This window comes from Rattus norvegicus, chromosome 1 (genome assembly GCF_036323735.1).
Source record: "Rattus norvegicus strain BN/NHsdMcwi chromosome 1, GRCr8, whole genome shotgun sequence".
NCBI classification, from domain to species: Eukaryota; Metazoa; Chordata; class Mammalia; order Rodentia; family Muridae; genus Rattus; species Rattus norvegicus.
Window position 1 is genome coordinate 92,011,058 of NC_086019.1, and position 13,072 is coordinate 92,024,129.

Below are 13,072 nucleotides of genomic sequence, written 5' to 3' on the forward strand. Positions count from 1 at the left end.
AGTTCCTGTTTGTGGCTGGAAAAGGCGGTATTTCCGGCCAGCGGGTGGGAGGGGGCTGTGAGCGGGGGCTGGGGGGAGGGGGCGGGGGGGGCCGCGCTGCGGGAGCCGTTGGGCCTGACTCTGAGAAGGCGTCGCTGCCGCCAGCACTGCCGCCGTTGCTGCCGCCAGTTAATAAATAAGGAGCGGGAACGAGCTCAGCGTGGCGATGGGCGGGGGTAGAGCCCCGCCGGAGAGGCTGGGCGGCCGCCGGTGACAGGTGAGTACGCCAGCGCGTGTCCCCAAGCACCCTCCCCTCCGCGATGGTCGCGTCCTGGCCCCCCGTGGGGCCTCGCTGGGCCGTACCACCGGTGCCCGCCGGGCGGGGACCACGGACCTGGTGGCTCCCCCCCTTTCCGGAACTGAGTGGGGGCGGCTGCTGCGGGGCTGGGGGACTAATCCGAAGGGACGTGGGGCGGGTGCCGCGGTCCATACCACTGCGGCGGCGCGGGGGAGCTCACTCTGAGTTTGCGGGCAGGGGGCTGCCTTCGGGGGATATCGGGGGAGACAGCTCCTTTTCTGAGGGGCCAGCCTGTCCAGCTTTTGAGGCGCGCACCGTGTCAAGTGTAGAGGGCTGTGCCGCTTGGGTGCTTTGGGAGCCGTTCCTATGGTGCACTTAGAGGGATGGGAGCTTCTGGAGAGGGGTTTATACCCAGGGTGGCCGCGTTGGGGCGGTCAGGGTAGGCACGAGAGAGCAGTCTTTAGTTCTTAGAGGAGAGCGGGGTCGGGAGGAGGGCTGCGATGTTTATCATATTTGAGGCACAGGGTGCTGGGAGGCCCGAGTGAGTGTTAAGGGGCGTACTTTTAGGGGTGTGATACTGAGTGGGCGAGAAGCGCTTCTCTCTTCCTGTAATATGAAGGGGTGGGCGTTTACACTCAGCTCACCCTTTATTGAACTTCTTAATGACTTTGGGGAAAACGGGATCGTTACTAGGCTGCTTTTTATCACGGGGTTGTCTGTTCTCCACTCTCCTCGCCAGAACCCTTTCAGATTATTTCTCTTTAAGGTGTGTGGGACATCCTTTGGCAAGTTCTTTGCTTCCGGGGGTGGAGATGTGTCTTAGAAGTCACTGAAGTTTTTCTGATCTCTAGTCTGGCTCCCTATTAAGAAAGGGAGGGCCTATCTGGCTTGGATAAGGAGAGGTGCCTCTGGACCTGCTTGTCACCTTTTGGGCCGAAGGTGTGTTTTAAGGGACCGCTCTCCAGAGCAAGGTGACGGGGGACATCTTTATTCTCAGAATTTGGGGCCCCTGTTTCTCTCATTCGGAGAACTTTTGGGGCCTGGTGGCAGGCCTTCCTCTGTTAGAAAAACATAGGGTTCAGGTCAGGCTGATTTTTAGCCTGTTTACTGTTCCCTCCGCAGAGATGCGGTTGAGAGTTTCGGTACTGCTTGTAGTTGTGGACATGGATGTGAAGGGGACTTTATCAGTCCAGCCCACGTTCTCCATCCCTGGCCACGTGGCTGCTACCAGCTCAATCTAGAGTCCTGTTTACGCTCCTACGCTCCTACGGGTTGAGTGATAACAGTTGGCCTCTTGGTGAGGTTGAGTGCTGTTTTCCCAGCTGTTCTCTCTGCAGAGGCCACGGGGACTTGGAGGGGCGTGCACTTCATCCAGCTTGATCTTGCCTAGAGAGAAAGGCTACTTAATAGTGTTTGGGACTGTTTTAGGTCCCTCACAGACCTAGTTTCTCATTGTGGTTCCTAAGCAGGGAACCCCAAAAGTGTGGCCAGTGTCCTTGCTCCTTAGGCAGGCTTGTGATCTTGGCTTGCCCAGTAACCTTTGTCCTAGGTCTGAATTTCCTGGAGGATTGGCTGCAGTCCCTGATTGACCTAGCTGACCAGTCTGGTGATATGGTCAAGGGAACAGACAATAGCCATTGGTCTACAGCACTGGGATCTATGCTGACTGGCTTCAATTCGGCATGGTTCCCAGAGAGAAAGGTCCAGGCAGTGGGTGTTCTCTAGGGTTTTTCTCCACCAGGGATGTGCTTCTCTAGTCCTCAAGAGTAGCTTGTAGAGATTTTGCCTGGTAGAGTTAATAAAAGTAATGACCGTGAAATCAATGGCTGACCTTCACTCAATGCATTCAGTGTGCCCCACACTGTGAGGGATGTCTTGTATCCTGGAGAGGCAGACTTTGTTGTCATGCTCTCCTTTTTCATTGAGGAAACCAAGTTACAGGGCCTCCCCATTTCAAGTGATAGTGGGTTGCACTGGATAGAGCGTATTCCCATCTTCCTAGGGGTGCGATGGGTCTTTTGCACGTGGCTTCATTTAAGTCTCAGATACTATAGTTGCGTACCTATTGGTCTGTCTACTTTCTAGAGACTTAATGGTGAGGTGGGAATGTTATGCCCAGGTCACAGGTAAGGCAGCCAAGACACAACCATGGTGGCTTCTGTGTGTGACTAAACACTCTGTGCCCAAGCTTGTGGCTTTTTTTCCTTTGGTTCAAGCGAAATCAGAAGTCGAAGCCTGAAGGAGAAGGTGCTTGTTTGCAGGTCTGCATCAGTCTCCTTGGAGGCCAGGCTGCGCGCGATTTAGCTGCAGACTACATAGGCCTTGGTACCATACTCTGTTCAAGAGGTCCCCGGCTGTAGTGGTCTCTGCCCACTTGACTCTGGTTCTGGGTGTCTGCTTTCTTCCTCAGGCTGGGGGGGTGACTTGAATGTTCCTGTACTTGTCAGTTGTAGCATTTCAGGTTTTTCTGGAGAAACTTGGGGACAGAACTGAGTTAGACATTTTTTTAGCCCCGAGTACATGTGTACTGGGCACAGGAGGAGCTAGCAGGACAGCCATTGGGTGACCCCAATGGCTTTAGACCCCAGTTAGAGGCAGGATGAGGATGAGCCCTTCTGGCTTTGTGATTTGGGGCCACAGGGTTCACCTGCATGCAGGAGACTGGGAAAGGCACCCACCTCAGCTGCTGGGAGGAGCCAGTGACTTAACTGATAGAGAGCTTGGAAGGACGTGTCAGTGGCTGCTTCTGTCAGACCCTGTCAGGACTCAGGGACCTGCCTTATTCATCCCATACTTTAGTTCTGTTAGGTGCCTAGGCATCCAACTCTGTCCAGTCTCCATCCGGACAGTCAGTGTCCTGGTTCCCAGCTTCTGTAAAGAGTTATGTTGGGCTGACAAGATGGCTCAGTGGGTTAAGACATTTGCTATGCAGACTTTGCAACCTATGTTCAGTCCCCAGAACCCACATAAAGGGGGAAGGCAAGAACCAACTTCACAATTGTCCTCTGTCATACACAAGCATGTCACAGCATACCCCCAATTCACATGCACACACATACAATAATAAATACAATTTTCAAAAAGGCTATGGTGCAGTTCTAAGCACTGAGTTCAAATCCAGCCATCCAGGTGCTAGTTGTGGCTTTGTTTGAGTACTTCAGCCTTCTCAAAGCCTTACCTGGGTCCAGGGAAGATAATGCCAGATCCTGCAGCCCCTTCTGTGTTTGACACAAGTGATAGACTGGTGTGTGGTCAGTGTGGCCCAGCAAATTGTAATTCATTTACTGCTGCTAGGACTCTGGGCCTTAGCCAGTTTTTAGAAACATCAGGAGGAAAGTAGGGCTGATGTTAGCTTCTTTCCCAGATGTAGAGACAAGGTGATACACAGTCAAGTCAGCTAACAAGTGCACCTCGGTACAAATTGTAGATCCTTCCCACACTCCTGATTTGGCTTTGTTTTGTGTGCTTTCTCTAAATCCCTCCCTCAACCACGGAGTGGTGAGAAGGCTGGCAGTGGGCAGGATGTTGCATCAGGTGAAGATGCTAGGGTACTGACAAAGTCCCAATTCTGTCCCATGTTGTACAGCATGTCTTTGATCCCAGTACTGAGGAGACAGATTCTGGTGGGACTCTGTGGGTTCCAGGCCAGTCTGATCTACATAGTAAGTTCCAGATGAACCAGGACTACATAGTGACACCCTGTTTACAAAACAGAAGTCCTTTGTGGAGCTGAAGGAGACCAACAGGAGGGTAAGCAAGGAATGGGTTAGCTGTTAGGTGGTGAATTTGGGTGAGGCTGTGGAGGCCATCTGGAGCTTCTTTAGATGTAGTGGCAGGGAAGGCAGGACAGGCATGTGGGTAAGACAGGCCAGCCTGGGAGCAGCAGGGAGACCACAGTGTGGGGGTGTGGAAGGAGGATGGGCTTGATGAGGGGTAGGGATGTACCACAGGGAGAGGCCTGAATGATTGGGTGAGTGCTGGTGGCCAGGGGATGGGGTGTGTGCTGCTTCCTCAGCCTGGGAAGGAATTTGGAGTCTGAGGATTCACTCAGTTGGGTGGTGACTTTGGCCTTGGAGGTTTTTAAGCTTCTGCCTAGGGCCAGGCACTGTTTCACAGGCCTCCCACTTCCCCCTTGAGAGAATAACTGCCCTACAACTGCTTTGGTGGAGACTCACTGGTTGCCTCCCTCTTCTGTGGTTTCACACTGTGTTCCCCAGGGCCGTGGCTGGTCCATTTAGGGATCGAGGTGGGGACTCAATAGGCTGACTTGTCTCTGCACCTCCCGCTAGCCTAGCCAGATGCTGTTGCTAAGTAATGGTGTGAATGGCTGTCACACTGACAGGAAGGGTCCTGGCCACAGTCTGCCTATTACTTCTCCAGTTAGCTCCAAAGGCTGGATGGAACAGGGTCTTGGACCTTACCTTTTAGTAGAATGAGGACAGCATAGCAGGTCAAGGTTGGTGTTATCAGGGCAAGATAAATGGAAGTTAGGAAAAGGAACAGGATGACCCTATTTGGTTTTGATTAGAGGTCAAGGCGAATCTTCCTTAATAAGACTGACATGGGGGCTCATCCTAGAGTATCATGATGAAAACCTTGAGGATGAAAGGAATTGTCTCTGGCTGTTCCCTAATCCCCCCTAAAAGCCCCAGTGCCTGTGTGAGGCCCTCAAGTAGAAGGGAATTGGATGCTATGTTTGTATGGTTACTCCAGGGGTCCCGTCAACACAAAGGCCACTAAGCAGTGGCCTAAATGAGAATATCTTTTAGTCTGACCTACAAGTTTCATCTCTAAGACTTAGGGCATAGGCAGGCACCCTGGTGTTTTGTAAGGCTTGGTCTGGAGAGAGTGAACCTCTTGGGGGTCTACACAGATCCCAGGGATGGAGGGTGGGAAGAGGCATCTTCTGTGGTTGATCTCAGTCAGGCCTCAGGAGAACACAGGACTGCCCTTCTGTGGCCTCTCTAGTTTCCCAGAGCTATGTGCAAAAGGCCCTCAGCCTCTGGGCCTCCGGGCTGCATGGTGGGGTGGTTCCGTGGCAGACTCTTATGGACAGCCAGCCAAGCAGTGAGAGGCCCAGCCCAGGGAGACAGCCTAGGAGCAGGACCAAGAGGGAGGGAGGACGCTAGTGTGGGAGGACTGCAGGGTGGGATCTCAGCCTGGTCCTTTGGGGCAGGACCCACTGCCAGCTCGCCAGCTCGGCACCCACGACGGCCTGTGCTCTGGGTGGGCCGTGCGAGAACAGCAAGCTGGGCTGGCCAAGGAGAGACTCCATGTCCGAGGTCCCTTCGGCAAGTTCCTGGAGCTCAGCAGCCTAGCAAGGAAGCTCATCTACAGATGTTGTTTCTGAGGGTGAGGCCAGAAATCCAAGCCTTTCTCCATTTGCCACCTCGATGGCTTCCTGAATGCCATGGGGCAGCTGCCACTGCTCATCTCTTCCCAGAATCAGGGCTCCTTCTCAGCTATGATTAAACGCTGAGGGAGAGCCCTGATTTTAGCATTTTGAGGTTGCTGTGGAGCTCTGTGCATCTGGGTTCATTCTCTGAGGTGAATTTGTTCAGTTAAACTTGGAAATGTTGCTGCAGGGTCATGGGAGGCTTCAGGAAGCTAGCGCGTAAGAAAGTACCAGCCTGTTGAGAAGGTACCTGATGACTTGGTGCTGTGGTTCGTGGCACCTGAGAGCAGAGAAGGACTCTAGAGTGAGCAGCCTGTGCTTGTGGACTGGAGGAGTGGGTTTGGGGTGGAAGTTTTGGGAGCCTGGGCCCTGATAAGCTATGGTGCTGGCTTACAGTGAGCTCCTGTGTGTGCCCTGTGCACTAGCGCTCTGTCCACGTATGGCATCCTGGGGCGTGAGGAGGGCTCTTACTTCCACTTAGTAGGTGAGACACTGAGGCACACAATGATACATTGGTTGTGTGTGGTGCATTCACTTGAGTGTTTTGGGTGCCCATGTCAGGTCTTTTGTAATTTGCTGCCTTACTGCCTTGAGACAAGATCTTTCACTGTACCTGAAACTTGCTGTTTCAGCTAGGCTGGCTGCTCCGTGAGCTCTGGGGAATCTTCTTGTTCCTACTCTCAATGCTGGGGTTACAAACTTGAAATTCTATGTATCTAAGTATTTTGCCTACATATCTGTCTGTGTACCATATGTGTGCCTTATGCCTTTGGCGGCCAGAAAACGGGGTCAGGTCCCCTGGAACTAGAGTCACAAATGGTTGTGAACTGCTCTGAGTGCTGGGAACCTTTGCAAGAGCAGCTAATGCTCTTTAACTGCTGAGCCATCTCTCCAGCACTCTGCCTGGCTTTTTCTGTGGTGGCTGGGGATTCCGGCCCCGACTCTTGTACTTGCAGAGCAAATGCCTCTACCCTCTGAGTGTTTTCTCAGCCCTGATTTTTTTTTTTATTTTTTAATTTTTTTTTATTAACTTTGAGTATTTCTTATTTACATTTCAAATGTTATTCCCTTTTCCGGTTTCCGGGCAAACATCCCTCTAATCCCTCCCCCTCCCCTTCTTTATTGGTGTTCCCCTCCCTATCCTCCCCCCATTGCTGCCCTCCCCCCAACAATCACATTCACTGGGGGTTCAGTCTTAGCAGGACCAAGGGCTTCCCCTTCCACTGGTGCTCTTACTAGGATATTCATTGCTACCTATGAGGTCAGAGTCCAGGGTCAGTCCATGTATAGTCTTTAGGTAGTGGCTTAGTCCCTGGAAGCTCTAGTTGCTTGTCAGCCCTGATTTTTGAGACAGGATCTTGTAGTGTACCTTGGGCTATCTGCAACTCATCGTCCTCTTGGCTCAGTCTTCCCAGTGCTGATGTTACAGGCATATACCATCATGCCTAGCAATGTGAGGTTTTTGTTTGTTTTGTTCTGAGACAGGAATTCCCTGTATAACCCTGGCTGATCATGAACTTTTGTTGATGGACCTGTCTCTTTCTTCCAAATTTTGACATTACAGGTGTATATCATTATACCTGGTAGAAACAATAAAAACAAGCTTGATATGTCTGTCTGTCTGTCTGTCTGTCTGTCTCTCTCTCTCTCTCTCTGTGTGTGTGTGTGTGTGTGTGTGTGTGTGTGTGTGTGTGTGTGTGTGTGTGGCAGGCCTGGAACTTACTCTGTAGACTAGGCTGGCCTCTGACTCACAGAAATACTTACCTGCCTTTGCCTTCTGAGTGCTGGAATTAAATGTGTACTACAATGCCTGGTTGGCTTATTTTTATATTCCACTATCTCGGTAAGTTTTATTGAGCCCTTCCTATGCCATGTACGGTTCTTGTTCCTGGGAGAGCGCCCAGTCTAAGCACACTATGGTCTGGGAAGGGAACTGGTCTTAGGATGCTCTGAGGAGAGAGATGGGAAGTCAGAAGGGGTAGGTAGGCTGGGCAAGGTTGGGAGGTTGAGCTCAGCAGAGTTGGCTAGGGTGGCTGGAGCTGAGGAGTAGTCAAGGAGACAAGGCAAGAACTTGGAAGTGAGGAGTCAGGGCTTCATATGAGGAGAGGCTGGATAGGGTTCAGGTAGTGGCCTGAATGGGTGGGAGATGGGTAGGCGTAGAACTGACCATAATCTGTTTTATAGATGGGCTCTCTTAGGGCCTCCAGGCGGGTGGGTGCAGGACTTGGGTTCTGGCGTGTAGCTTTTCAAACTGGGATCCAGAGGCCTTGGAGGGTGCCTAGAGTGGTCTCTGTTCTTCAGCTAATGCATTTTCATTTAGATGGTATTTTATTTTCAAAAACTTAGCAGGGTGTGGTGGCACACACTTTTAATCCCAGCACTTGGGAGGCAGAGGCAGGCACATCTCTGAGTTCAAGAGCAGCCTGGTTGGTCTACAGAGTCCCAGGAGAGCTGAGGCTGTTATTATACAGAATTAACCCTATCTCAAAAAAAAAAAAAAAAAAAAAAAACCAAAGAAAAACAATATAGGCATGCTGTGAGTCATCTTTAGGATTTCATCCTGACCCCAGTCACTGCTAATAAGCCACTTCCCTGGCCCTTACTAGGGTTCCGGATGGTCCTGGATCTCACAGTTGGGCTTTGTATAAAAGCTGCCATTTTCCTCAGGCGAGTCACATCCCCAGCTGTACACCTTAATGAGCATACCTCATTAGGAGTGCCATGGCACAGGCATGTAAAAACATCTGTCTCTGTCTCTTTCAAGACAGGGTCTCAATAAATAGGCCCGGCTAGCCTAAAATTCCCTGAGTAAGGGGTTCTCACAGAACCACAGAGATTGCCCCTGCTTCAGTTTCCTGACTGTTACCATACCCTGTCTAAAAAATTGTCTTCCTGGTAACATAAGCACAGTCTTAGTCCTGGTGGTGCTTAGTCCTAGCTTACAGACAAGGGAGCAGATGTCCAGAAGAGCCCTAGATAGCCCCCCTGGAAGGGGTACAACAAGATTCACTGAGGCCTGCCACCTCGCATGCCTGTGTCCTGGGAGGAGGGATGGGCATGGATGGGGCTTCTAGTCAGGCACCATGATGCCTTCTTGGCCAGAGAGCCCTGCCCACCCTCCTCTCTCCTCAGGCTCCAGGTGTTATGGATTGATTACAGTTATGCTGTGATTACAGTTAAGAAGGGAAACATGGCTCCTCAGTACTCCAGCTCAGGCATTCAGTGTCTAGGTGTTCCCTGCACTCGTTCTGCCAATGCAGAAGTTGGGTGGGTTTCTTCTAGTTTAAGGACAGATGTTTCCTGCACTGGTTCAGTGCCTTGTCCTTTGTGATTTGTGTTCCCAGTTTAGGTTCTGGCCTCGGCCTGCTTATCTGCATAATGGGGAAGGTGGCACCACTTACCCATCAGGACTCATGTTGGCTTGTACCAGCATTTTGGGAGTCCTCCCCCAAATAACTTGCAACGTGCAAACAAGCCCCTGCTGGTTTGTTCCTGGTACCCTCCAAGCACTAGGCTGCTTAGAGCACAGGTGGGAGACCAGGGGAGGAGTGGTGATGATGAAGCGGGCAGCCTGTTAGAGGCCTGCTGTGGTGCGCATGTGCTTGTGTGCCTAAGTGTGCTGATGTCTGCAGGGGTCTGAGACAGTACTGGCCTTGGTATGGTAGAGAGCAATGTGAGAAGAGTGATGGCTCAGTCTTTTGGGAGCAAAGGCAGAGGGAGTTGCAGGTCTGGGGTCCAATGGCAGAAGTTTAGTCTCTTGGACTCTATGTATTTTAGCTGTCTAGCTGTTGGTGCTCTACCTCCCACCTTGACTTCTTTTGTATCAGATACGGTTCCTATGGTCCCCAAGTGAGGCACACGGTGTGAGTGTTGGGACCAGTGGGAAAGAGGCTGGGATACAGCCCTCACCCTGCCGTTTCAGGCCCACAGGTCTCCATTTCTTTCCCAGGGAGAACCAAAGCCTTCAGAGATGCCAGGCCTGCCTCACTCACCTCAGAGCCTCAGGTCCTGCCAGCCATGCTCTTCTTCCTGTGGCTTGTCTGGGTCACAGTTTTGCTCAGGCTCTGTGAGCCTTTCTGTGACCTCTATCTTTCATGTATACTGCCTTTCTCCAAGATTCTGGACACCTTGAATGTGCTATATAATTTACCTATTTAGTTTGCCTTCTCCTCCCACAGCAGGGATTCTGTTTGGTCACAGAGAAATCCTTAGTGCCAGTGCTGGCACGGTGGACACCATTTTAGGGATCCAGTGAATGTGAGATGTTTGTTTTCACCTCCACCTGGGAGTCTGGAGCACAAAAGCTCTGGGTCTAGTTGTTAGCCCTCCTGGAATTATTTAAAGTTCTAAGTCTAGCCCTGTGATGGGTAGTGCTTAGGGCTGGAAACAGTGTGGACTAGGATAGACTCTGTCCCTACCTTGTTCAGATCCTGAGTCCCCAGAGGCCATATTGCCAGAGGCAAATAAGAGGCCCATTTTCTGAGGGGAGGGGCAGGCTGAGTGTCATGTTCTCATCTTGGGAGGAGCCATCAAGGAAGGTTTCCCTGAAGATGGAGGGTTGGGCTGAGAGAGCACCGTGAACAGCATCCTAGCTGGGAAAACAGCATGCAAAGGTCCTGGTCAGAGCAGGTTCTTCCAGGGACCCAGAGAAGAGATGGTTTCATGTGTTGGTCTGGTGAGGCTGCAGCTCAGAGCAGGGCTGAGGCAGGGCTGAGGCAGGTGGTCTCTGACAGCCTTGGTAAGGGCCTCGGGTATGGTCCACGTGTGCCTGGGAGAGGTCCTGGGCACTGTCAGCTGTGCTTGCAGAGGCCCACTGAGCGCAGCTGGTGTCCTTGGTTTTTTGGAGAGCATGGCTAGGCAGACCAGAATACTTGACATGATTTCCGGGGGTTCAGTTAGGGGAAGGTGCGTGTGTTGGGGGAGGTGGTAGAGAAGACAAGGAAATCTGTTCTGGACTTATTCTTGTCCCAGTCTCTGGCAGCTGCCCACACCTTCATCCTGCCTTCAATCCTACCTACTTCAGGGGACAGATGGGTGGGTGGGGGATGTGTGCGGAAGAAGAAAGTTAAGTCTTTTTAAAGCCACCGTCTCACCAAGGAGGTGGAGTAGGTAAACTTTTATAAGTTCAGAAATACCCATTGTCTCCACCCACCAGAGGGAGAAGAATGATACCTGACCACTGCAGCTGCCGCTTAGGAAGCCTTCAGTTTGGATCCCAAGGCCTCCTTGATCCTGCACCTGGAGCTCTGTTAGCACCGTTCTTTCTGAGTCCTGTTTCTGCGCGTGCTACGCTTACGCACCTGCCTCCTTGGGCACTCAAGCTCGGAACTGGATTTCCACTGACCTTGTATCTGATTTTCTAAAAGGCCTTCACTAAATTAAGGTGTTGAAGCCAGTTCAGACTATCTAACGTAATGAGACCTTGTTTTAAAATACATGAAAATTCTATGTATAGCAATCTTTCTTTCCCTCCCCCTTTTTTTCTTAAACTGGGATGGGATCCAGGACCCCCATATGCTAGGCAAGCATGCTACTACTGAGCCATTCCCCTTAACTTTCTTGGTGGTTTTTATTTTAAGACTGGGTCTCAGTAAGTTTAAGGCAGGACTTGAACTCTCTGTCACACGGGAAGGCCCGGAGCTTGTACTCTTCTGGCCAAAGCCTTAGGTGGATCTGGGATTATAGGCCTGTGCCACCAGGCCTAGCTTTGGCACAGTATTTCTGTGTGTGTCTGTGTGCATACATACATGTGCATGTTATGCACATGGAATTCAGAAGACAACTTGTAACTAATGAAAATGTCCAAATACAAAGGGCCATGGTGCTAAAATGCAGGAAACAAAGGACAAGAGACCCAGAAAAAGAAACCAAACCAGAAATATCTTTCAGGGCAGGCCAGCTATACTTGCTGGTGAGGGACCGATCTCTCTTGTGCAACTGTACTGAGATCAAGGAGGACTGAAGGCCAGAGTGGGAGGACGCATGCATCCCCCAAGGGAACAGCTGATAGTGCTCCCTTGTGACCACATGGCTTTGTTTTACCCTTTGTGGTTTGCTGCATTTGAGAAGGTGCCTTTCTTTGTACTCTATCACAGAATGTTACTCAGCATACAGAAGAATTCCAGTTTGGGAGTTGAGATGGTGTGGGAGAGCCCGACCTGGGTGTCTGGGCTGCCCAAGCACAAGTCTCCCCCTCCCCCAGAAAAGTGCCTGTTTCACCTTCCCATCTAGGAAGGCCTGACCAGGGTAAGGAGGGCCTAGGCTTCAATCCCAGCTCTGCTCTGTCTTGGCTATAGGAGTGAATTTACACGTGTGGTCAGCTCTGGGCAGGGAGGAGAGGTGATTAAAGATGGTCCCCAAAGGCTTCTAAGTACAACTGGTGAAATTTACTCTGTTTACGCAGTGGCTGAGAGCCAAACGTGCGTACAGACAGTGGTAATCCCAGCATCTGGAAGACTAAGGCTGCACTGAGGTTTGGGGCCAGCCTGGACTACATTTTAAGGTTGTTTAAACACACACACACACACACACACACACACCCCAAAATGTTGCTGAGTGCATAGGTACCACAGACTAATGTATCACTCAGTAACATTGTTTTAAGTTGTTTTTAGGGATAGGTATATGGTTCACTTGGTAAAATAGAAGGACCTGAACTCAATCCCAAGACTGTGCTTGGGGTCTAGAGACAGGCAGATCCTTGGGGTTCACTGTGCACTGTGAACCCCAGTCCAGTGAGAGACTGTCTTAAAGGAAGGTGGACAGTTCCTGAACACTGTACGCAAGGCTGTCCTCCGGCCTTTACATACAGTGTGTACACATACCCCCATTTATCCACACACACGGATATGCACGCATATAGAATTGTCTTTAAAACACTGTCTTTCCATCTGTTTAGCTCATGTACTGTATCCTCAGTGGTATTCAGAAGTCCCTTAGAAGCCAGATATCACAGCTCTTGGTTCAGATATGAGAGGTAATTAATACATGACACCAAGGACCTGAGCGGCAGAGTTCATGGGCCAGAGGAGCAGGGTAGGGTCCACCTTGTCCTAGATGGGCAGCCTAGAGAACAAACTAAGTTCTACAAAACAAGGTTCTCTGGACTTAGGCTGTGAGATTTGTGTAGATCCCAACACTGTCTACATCGGGCCCTCCACTTTGGGACTTGTGATCACTAAAGCCAGAGCCCTTCCATCCTCTCTCAAACCCTTTTGTGAGGCATGCACCGGCCCCATTTATTTCTTCAGAGGCCTTCCATTCCAGTGGTGCTTAGCTTCTGAGACACACCAAAACACCTCAGTGGCCCCTACTTCTTTAGGGAAGGGAACCACAGGGCACAGGCTAGGCTCTACTCATACCACTTTGAGAAGCCTTCCAGACCCCTTAAGTCAGCAGGG

The 13,072-nt window shown here is 51.1% G+C and overlaps 1 protein-coding gene across 7 annotated transcripts in view; it reads left to right on the forward strand.

The window, feature by feature from the left end:
- Akt2 (AKT serine/threonine kinase 2) overlaps positions 1-13,072 on the forward strand; it is a 56,716-nt gene that overhangs the window by 6,353 nt on the left and 37,291 nt on the right. The window contains exon 1 of one of the 7 annotated variants that reach the window (XM_008759109.4): positions 52-256. The exons of 1 other annotated variant lie outside the window; for it this stretch is intronic. The gene's annotated coding sequence lies outside the window, so the exon portion shown is untranslated. 7 annotated transcript variants of the gene reach the window in all.